The sequence below is a fragment of the Tauraco erythrolophus genome, chromosome 2, assembly GCF_009769465.1.
Source record: "Tauraco erythrolophus isolate bTauEry1 chromosome 2, bTauEry1.pri, whole genome shotgun sequence".
Classification (NCBI taxonomy): Eukaryota; Metazoa; Chordata; class Aves; order Musophagiformes; family Musophagidae; genus Tauraco; species Tauraco erythrolophus.
In genome coordinates this window covers 126,996,413-127,006,681 of record NC_141466.1, presented here as the reverse complement: position 1 = coordinate 127,006,681, position 10,269 = coordinate 126,996,413, and positions in this window count along the sequence as shown.

Below are 10,269 nucleotides of genomic sequence, written 5' to 3'. Positions count from 1 at the left end.
AGTGTGAAGAAAAGGTACTGAAAGTTTGTTATAGGAAGTAAATAATGTCAAGATTTGTGTGCTAGGACCGGGCCAAACCAGCCTGCGTTCTGCTGAGAGACTCAGCACCTCTTGAGTTCTGTTGATTATCTCTGCAAAACGGTCAGCAGCAGAAAAGTGAGAATAATTTGGAGCTTCAAGAGGGCAGTAACAGGTGATAAGTTTTAAGTAAGCAGAGACTAGAAATACTAGGAATATTTAGCTTAGAAAGGAAAGAAGCGAGAGGGAATGTCAAAAAGTATACATAAAAAAAGCAAAAAGTGTGGAGAAGTGAACTGAATCCTCTTACCTATTCTTTCATGGATACAAGAACATTCAGTCTACAGAAAAAAAAGAGAAAGCAGCACACAGACATTAAATACTCGACAATGTGCAAATAGCCTGTGGAGCCCTCTAGCCCAATTATCCTTGGAAACTTAAAAAAAAAAAAAAAATATTTGCATAGATTGTGAGAAGAGTCTCATTAGTTAAGGCATAAGGGATAAAAATCCCTTGTGTGTCAGGACCTCAGCTAATGACTGTTGGCACATGATACAGGAAGTTTTCTGGCAATGCAGTTCACTCCCTGATTTCCAGTGTGGTGACGGGTGCATCCCTTAGGAGAGAAGGTGACACTGGCCTAGACAGACACCGTGAATTAAATCAGCTTCCAGTTTGATAGTACTCATTCTTCAAATTTTAGTGTTGTGAGACTTCAAGAGCTGCCTGGCTCAAGAGTACAGCTACTGTGGAAAATTTGTTTTCAAGCATACTCTTCTTTGTTTTAACTGCAAGTCTTGAACTCAGGAACCTGAGCTTCAGACTGGGTTCTTTCCTTCTGGTTCATCATTTCCTGTTTCCAGAACCAAGTTTTGCCCTCGTTGATGTGTGTGATACAGCATTTCCACACCTGGATTTGCTTAGGTATGAAGGGAGCAGAGAGGAAGATTGCTGGGGAAAGCTCACATGGCACCACCACTGCCTGCATGACACTGTGTGCAGTGATCCTTTTTTAACTCAAGCTGCACATCCAAATGCAAACGTGATACTTGGTAGATAAGCGAGACAAATGCAAAGCAAGTAGATCTATCTAGTGAGATACTATTTTCAAATACTGCCACTGAACATAGTATTTGTATGAACGTGGTAGTGCAGGAGTAGTTTATGACAAGTTGCTTACATTGAGAAAATATCCTGGTATGCCTAGAATTTTAATAGTTCAGTATAAAGACAGACTTTTCTGGCAACTGAGGCACCATTTCAAATTTCAGCTGTCTTGGAATTCTTAATATCAGCATATCATCTTTGCCTGTCAGCATAAAACTTCCGCTGGCTGCAGCTGATTGTAAATAACAAAAATAATGGTGTTAAAGCTGGTCATGGGAGGCAGTGCAGGCAAGGAGCAGGATGCCCGTGAACAACTGTAAATAAAACTGCATCTCTAAAAAGAATAGATGTGAGGTAAATTTGCTAAACAGTAGCCATCCAAATAAAAATCAAGCAGCACAGTCAGGAACTCCTAACTCATCCTGTATGGTAAAACTTTTTTTCTAGCAGAGTTATGCCATGGAAATCAGCTGGGAGAGTTCTCCGCTGTTGGAGCTGGTTGCTCAGCTTTCCTCTCTGAAGTACCACAGAAGCACTCCTCACTTGGGCAGCTACTACTGTGTTAAGGTATGGACCGTTTTCCACTGGCTAATGGAAGAGAACTTAAATGCAAAGGGAACAAGCTGACCTGGCCAGCAAAAGGGGCCATCTGCTGCCTCAGTTCAGATCATGCTGTAGAATTGGGCTTGTTGGCGAGTAGCCTCTGAAAAGGTTGTTCAGAGAAGAAAGCACTGAGAGGGGCTGTTTTCTGTTCCCATAGGAAATCCTTATGAGCATCATCCTTGTGCTTTTTCATCCCAGCCAGAACGGGCTGCAGACTCCCATAGTCTTCACGTGTGGTCCCACAATAAGAAAGGTGGAAGAGCTGTGCATCACCTGTACGCAACGCGATGGCTGAGTAGAAAGAAATATTTGTGCTCCTTTGGGCTGCTGGCTTCTACATAGCTCCCTGGTCACCTCCATAGCAGGCCGCCCAAAAAGCTGATAGGCTCATCTCATAAGCTACCACCCCATCTCTCATCCAGCCCTCAGTCTGGGACCAGCTTTCTGCAGGAACACAAGTGCAAAATGACAGAAGTGAAACAAAGCATCACTGCATTTGACACGAGGTTAGCCACGTGTGAAGACAGCTCATTTTGTGCAAGAGAAGAAATAGTCAGCAAAGGTACTTGAGGGACGTCACACAGGACTCCCTGTCCCAGGGATTTCTGTCTCCACCTGCAGTTGTTGCTCAGGCTAGCTTGGTTAGTGCTTTCTGCTGCTAATCCGGGGCTATGCTATTGTTTAGGGCTTTGAAAGTCTGTCACAACAGTAAGATCTTATCAACTGAGTGGCCTCAGCGCTGTCTGTTGGGGTATCAAACGATAAATGACATCACTAGTGTATGCCTGAGCCTTCCCTACAGTTCCTGTGTTCACCTTAATGAGAGAAAGGCAGTGGTATTCGTGTGTTTATTCACGTATTGCAATAATAACTACCTTGTGGCATTTTCAGCGAATTGACTATAATAAGCACCTAACACTGACTTTAATGGTGTTTTGATATCTAACACCCAATCAAGAAATCCAGTACTCAGAAAACATTGTTTGCATGAATAGTTAACTCATTCAGGTCCCGGAGGCAGACATCAGAGCACACTGAGGGGCTTGGCTGGAGTCAAGAAGCACCTTTCAGGACTGCCATCCTCAAGCGTGGTGATGAGCATGTGTTTGAGACTCCTCACTTGTACACCAGAAGTGAAGTAGGAGAACATTGCACGAAGCAGTGATAGCAGTGTAGGAAAATTTAAGGGATGTGGAAGGAGATGTCACAAGGGGAGTCAAGGGATAAAGCTCCAGAACTCAAAATTAACATCAGCAGGAGGAGTAGTATTGAGTACAGGGCGGGGAGCGAGCTGTGGGGGAGAGAAAGTCTGTGCTAATGGTTGTGGAAGAGCTGAGCCATGTTCAGTGGATGGTGTTAAAAGGTACCAAGTGACAGAGACACCCGGGTAATACGAGAGCAAAGCACCGCTCCCTCAAGCGAGAGCGCCTTCCAGAAAGCTGAACCAGCTGCCTATCAGAAAATGTATGGGAAACAGGGAAATTTGCACGTGGGAGTTCAAACAGATTACAGCTGTGACTCAGTGTCTTGAGACAGGTAGCACAGGCGAGAAATAAATCAAAGGGGGAAAACGCAGAAAAATTAAGCAGGCAGAAGGCAGCGACACTGAAAGGAAGAGGAAGGATGAACTCGGCACATCTGCACGACCTAAGGCTGGAGGAGTTGTATTCTAGTTTTGGTTCACAGCCAGGCTGTGATGGAGCCTTAGTCAGCCTTTGCTCTTTACCTTTAGACTTCAAGGCACTCGTGAGATCTCCAAGCACTGTTCCAGGCTAACACAGGCACCTCAGCTGGCCGCTGTTGACACCCAGAAGCGTTTCACATACCAACCACTCCATCGCAGAACACAGGCAGCCACGTTTCTCAACCCCCGATTTCCAACACGTGCTGTTTTAGGTTCACTTGCAAAACACAAGAAATTGGTCAGGGCTGGCTGTTGCGGTTGCAGGTACCGTTTGCACATGCTTATGTGCTCGAAACTCAGTTCTTCAACTCCAGAGTATCTTTCAAAGGCTGCTCATGATGCAGGAAGCCTCAGTGCTGAGTAACAGACTCAAAATCCATCAAATACTACAGGACATGGTAGTAACTGTGCACCAAGAGGTCTTGGATGAAAGAGACCTCAGTGAACAATAAACTGCTTTAGGCCTATATTGAATCAATTTTCTTTTTTTTTTTTTTTTTAAAAAAGGCACCTCACGATTGGACACCTTTCTTCTCACATATGGGGACAGCTGGGTTCACATGCACCTAACTCCTCATTTCATCCACACATTCCACTCCAGCAACCCACACGTTCCTACCCAAAATGCAAACATGCACAATACGTCCCTTTGTGCAGTTCCTTTGTCCCTGAGACTTCTCTAAGCCACTATATAGTTTCCCCAGCTTGCCTCTACTACCACTATTAATATAGGAGGAAGACATGATCAGAGTTATTTTCTCCTAAGCAAACAGTTCAACAAATCATCACTTTGATATGATGACGTTAATACAGCTTCAGTAAGTGCCATAAAATAAGATACATTTGACAAGAAGTCCTCTCACCTCTGTCCTCAGATCATCTTACAAGCTTCCTACCTTCTGTACTTGTATTTTTTCCCACTCTACCCTACATTCCATGAAATCCATATTTATGTACTGGAATATAAGAATATGCTTTTTCTCCTCATTTTTAAAGCATTTACCATTCACAATTGTTTGTTTTTTTTTTGTAAGGCAGATTGCCACACAAATATTGTTCTAGTCACAGCAATCTGTGCTCTTATGCTAATGCAAAACAGGAGATACAAAGTGGAATTCTCGAGCTGCTGAAAGTGCAGCAGAGGTAATAAATACAGTTATAGCTTAGGACCTTTGAACGGCTCCTGAGGAGCCCAGCTTATCAGTTGTTTGAGACTGAACCCCAGGAAATTTAATTTAGCCTTACTACTGCTACAAGTCCCTTGCCATAGCTCCAAGGAACATCTCATTTGTAGTAACAAATCAGGGAAGAGTTCCAGCAAGAGGAATTGAATCGGCTTTAAAGGGCTGGAGGAAGGAGGATTTCCTCATCCCCAAGGAAGGGTTCACTTCCCCCCCACTCCCCCCAAAGGAACTTGACTGGGACAAGGCTAAGTTATGGCATGTTGTCATTATAAGCCTTGAAGGCCCTCTGGAAGGAAACAAAACAAAAAAAGAAATAGCAAAATAAACCAACAGAGTATCACTGAATGTGATCTTACTGAAAGGGTGGGGTGAGGAAGTCCTCTCCTACTACTAGCAGTGCTTGTACAACCCAACGGCTCTCCTGTAGCACAGGGTATGCAGGGAAATCCAACACCATGGAACTGCTGCATCTGTCCAGTTACTACAGCCTATGACACACTGTTTGCCAGAGACATGGAGTTCAGGTACCCCCAAATGAAAAGACACAAGAGTTACAGAAAGACTAAGAGCAGACATTAAAAATGGGAACCTGCTAGTTTTGTGCAAGCCAGCTCCTACCCAGTGACTACAGAAGACAAAAGAAGCCCAGCACAGGATGTTGCTGTTGAGCTGTACAACCATTGCAGAGGGACAACCAGAAACATTCACATGAGTCAAAAGCAGTTTCAAATTGCCTGTTAATTCCAAATGCCTGTCAGCAGTTATTATCTGATGGGCCAGAGTGACCTGGCTTCTACTAAAGAGAAAAAGAAGAAATCAAATACAACCATTACTTAGAAGAAATAGCTAAAGACTCATTTCACCATGACTTTCATCACCTTGTGCCTTTTAGCTCCTTTTTACAGTACCTTATTGCTCCTGATGGCACTCCCCTCTCAGCTTGCTTCCCTTTACTTCTCCCACCACTTTCTTCTGCCCCAGCTGAAGGGATGACATGTTTAAAGGCACATGACCCTCCCTCTCCCAGCTGGCTTGAGTTGGCTGTTAATTCCCAACAGTTGGGGTTTTCCCTTACCAGCCTGATAGTTCAATGGTTTCTTGTAGTCACTGTGTGACTCTCCAAGCCTACCTGGGTGAAGAGACTTTAATTTCTCAGTGAACAAGCCATATCCACCTTCTGCCAGTCAGACCTCTGTGTGTGTGTACTGAAAGGCACCATCCGCATTTGAAACACTGATTTGCATCTTTTTAAAAATGGATTTGCTGAGGCCAGGCCCTGTGCAGCGTGCTTTCGGTGAACAACTGTGGGAGGGAACTTTTCCTGAATATAAAAAATATGCAGCGAAAATGAATTTCAGAGATGCATGTTGCTTTGCTTACAGAAACTGATTTTAAAACGAGCCTTGAGCATTCACAGCAAGGTCTGCTGGGGGAACATTGAAAAATGTTGAAATATTTTCCTCATAAATGAAATTTTGATGAAGCTTGTAATCAAAACTTCAAAACTGACCATATTCCTTCAAGCTCCAGATAGGGCTGTAAATAAAATTAAAAAAAAAAAAGAAAAGAAATGAAACTCCGTCCTTAATGTCTCTGTTTTAACAGACTTTTCAGAATTGCCAGTAATAGTTTTCACTAAAATAAATAACAAGAAATCTTTGGGCTTTGGAGAGTTCTGTTTGCTTGACTCTATTTGCATGCTTATCTGGTCAGGGGAGACAAACAATTGCTCATGACAGGTCTGACCCATCACCACGGAACGCCTCAGCTGCAAAGCTGTCTGTTAACTACTGACTGTTGACAGGGAGTGTTTGCAGCAGTCTCAGGCACCTGGGAGAGGTCGGATCACTCCAAGGGATGACTGAGCCCTCGGCAGAAGAGTGGGTTTGTGTGTAATGCCATGCTGATGAGCTCTGTTGGTTTTGGTGCTGGTGCTAGCTGGTGTGTACCATTACACTGCTTACATGTGCTGGAGCAGGTGTAAAGCAAGATCCTTGCAAGACTCCTAGATTTAAAAACCTGCCCCAAACCTTCAAAAAAATTCTCTAAGATGTCAGTAAGCACCATTCAACCCCATGTGCCTCCCCGTCTAGCAGAGCAGGTCATTTATCTCATGCTCTGTGCCTTCGGGCCCAGCTTGGTACCATGTACAGAACATGCCATACAGAAGATGCCTGAGAAACATTCCAGCACCCCTGGCTTCATAATCTCTTTAGCTGCCAGCATTTTCAATCTGAAGCTCAGCTGCAGCAAGAAACAGTAGGAAGGATGGTGCTGAGCCCACTTCTTTTATGGAGGTCCATATCTAGGAACTGCTTGTGAATCTTGCATCAGAGAGGCACTAGGGAAAAAAAAGAAAAAAGAGCTTAATAACCATGCAGATAAGGATTTGGACCATGCCAGCATGCCTTAGCACCGACTTTACTTCATGCTTCCATGGGCTCCCTGTTCCCTCCCCACATATAGTGTGTTCTCGACTAGTCAGGATCAGTGCAAAGACCTCCTGGTGAGCATGGGAGAAGGAGGAGGAGGGATGCTACCCTGGAATACCCCATCACAGGGCAGCGAGGCAAGAAACAACTTGCTCCTTCCTTCTGTGGTTAAAAATGCCTTATAATTTAAAAAAGTTTACGCTGCAGCAGCTGAGACATCAGTACTTTTTCGCTGGATTTTCTGCCTGGGGTACTGACAACAGTCAGAAATTTGCTTGGAAGCAATAAACGAAGCCAAAAAAATAAAGCACAACCGAAAGGCACAATTGAAAGTCACAACTGAACAGGCAAGACGCCGTGCCAAAGCAGTCAGCAGCCTGGTGGATATTTTAGACAGTTTAATCCTTCAAATATATGCCAAATATATACCTGCAAGTCCTCGGCAGACAGCTGTGCTTCAGCGTGTGGTTCACTCCAGAGAAAAGCAGATGTTGGTGCCTTCCTTCCACTGGAGCTTCTAATAATAACAAGTTATCATCATTGAAGTCAATAGTAGTAACTGCAATGCAACACAAATAACTGGATCCCTAATAATTCTGGTTTGGGGAGCCACATTCCAGCAAGTAGCTTTCCCCATCCGTAAAGCTGAATTACCTTAGGAGGAAATCCCCTGTGTTTGAGACAGCCGGCAGCTAGTGGAGCAGAGCTGGGGGCGATCTCTACCCAGCCCCTTCCCTTTGGTTTCTGGTAAAAACCAGACCGTTTTGCTGGGCAATGCCTCCAGAAAGCAACCCACAGAGTCTACACCCCTGCAGCAGCCCGAGAAACGGGATGATGGCGATGCACTCCGGCTCTCACTGGTGCTACGTGTTTAACCCCACTGCGAAAATCTGGACCCCAATTGCATGTTTGTCCAAGATCAATCTAAAGAGGCAACGTAAAGCTTCCTGGCATCATCTTGGTGGGGTGTTTGCTGCTGATGTCGACCCCTGGATGGGCAGGAGAGCATGGGGCCAGGGTTTGGCAGGAGCCCGGTGCGTGAGCGGCCTCACACTGTCCCTTTGCTGCTTTTGTAACCCACAGGCTTTAACCATGGAGGGGAAGGCACGAAGAGAGCGAGGGGTGCGGAGAGAAAGCTGCTGGTAGTGTCGGAGGCAGAAGGACAAGTCTGCTGGCATAAGGAAAGCCAAGGTCTGCTCCTGGGGGCTGGGGGCACGGCAGCGGCTGCAGGAGAAGGAGGGAAAGGGGCAGCTTGCTGAGACGCCGTGAACAAAAGCCGCTGCCAGGGGAAAGATCCCTCCACAAGGCTTTTGCCTCGGCTGGGCAGGAGGGACTGAGCATTTTGCACGCTCTATTTTCTTCGCAGCCCAAAGCAAGACCTGGGGCTCAGATGTCATTCTGAATTGCTTTTCCCCTTCCTTGCAAATATTTAACCAGTGTATTTCCCTTCTGCCAGCCAGCTGACAGGGGTCAGATCCTGGTGCAAAGCACAGGCCAGAGGACAGAAATGTGTTTGCATTCCTTCCAAGTGCACCAGCAGTGCGGGGGCGAGCCCTCGGTGAGCCCTCACCGGCTCTTCTCGGCTGGCGAGGGACTGGGGGGACGCGCACCCACCTCTGCCCCCACGTAGCACACGCAGCTCGCTCATGTGAACATATAGGAGGAATATTTTTTTCTCCCCCTTTCTGGCCACTGCTGCAGGATTTTCATAGCAATGTTTTCTTCCAATCTCTGCTGCCCTCTGCTGATGCAAAGCCAAGGAAGAGAGGAGAGCGCTTGGGATGAGCCAAAGCCTCTGTTTTTTTTTCTGTAAAAGCTCACCCCCATCCTCATTAAAACACCAGCAAAGTCATAGCCTGTGCTTTCCTCCTCTTTGTCCCCAACACAAACTCTGAAGCCATAAGGCATATCATTGCGGGAAGGATTTCTTGTTTAATCACACCACAATGGTTTGGGAGGTGTTAATTCATCCTCATTACCTCATGTCAGGTAAATACTGATTTAAACAATTTACAGACTTTGATACTAAAAAAAGAAAAAAAAAAAGAGTAGGATGAGGGTTAAAGGTTCTGGCTTGAAACTGGGTGCCTGCACTTAAGATTTTCCACTTGAATTTCTTCCTGCACCAGAAGTCATTCTGGAAACTTAGCCCTGACACATCCACTGCTGCTTACAACCCCACATTTAAATCAGGCATCTGTTTCCCGTCAATAACCCAGGGAAGAGACTGCCTTTTGCAGGGGCTCCTCCAGACCCTGCGCAGGGCTCTGGGAGAAGAGTGGAGGGAGGAATATTTTCTAAGCCCTGCCTGATGTGCTTTTAAAATAAGTTAAGACAAAAGCTGCCTTTTTTATTGAGACAAAGGCCGTGACAAGCAAGCAGGGATGAAGTCAGACTGCTGCATGTGCATAACGGGTGTCATTTTTTCCCAAGCTCTACTGTTCCCATCACCTGCTGCAAAACAGATCTTTAAACCATTTGTAGACTGCTCTGCTTCTCCTGCATGTACAGAGACCAGTTTAGAGGAGGCAAAACCCATTAGGCAGGCTCCTGGCTGAAGAGGCAGACCGGGAGCCCTGTGTCGAAACTGCTCCTCCGGTGTTGCTTGGCATCATCCTGGCCAGCCTCCATGGCCCAGCGCTGTTCAGCGGGGCCCAGAGGGAGATGCTTCCATAAAGCACCCATCAGAGAGCCAAAAATTGCCAGCAGGCTATTCCCACGCCAGTTCGCTTGGTCACGGGAGGGAGGCAATGTAGCCCTGTAGATAACACACCGACCCAGAAATCCAGACCCTTTTTTCTTTCCTGCATCTCTAGGAACAATCGCTTCATTCCTCGACGCTTGAATTTCCGCCTCCGCAAAGCAAGGGCATCATTTCCACCGTAAAGCAGCTTGAGAGCTGTTGGTAACAAGATTTGTGATTATGGAGGAGTTATTTAGTACAGCTTTTAGATCCTGCTCCATTGATTTTGCTTCGCAGACTCTGTGGCTCCTGCCGCTATTACCGGTTAACTAACACTGGCCCTTTGGTAGCTTCTGGACATTGTGTTTCTGGAGGAGGATCCTGGTGCTCAGAGCTGCACAGAGAGAGAAGCATCAGCCATGATCACCAGAGGATTTACAGCCTAAATTAGGTCTTGAATATAAGCTTGTTTCTTCCTTTTTATAGCACCCCCTTGGACCAATGCTTGCAATAAGTGACAAACACAACCGCCAAGGCCATATTTAACTCACGTGATAC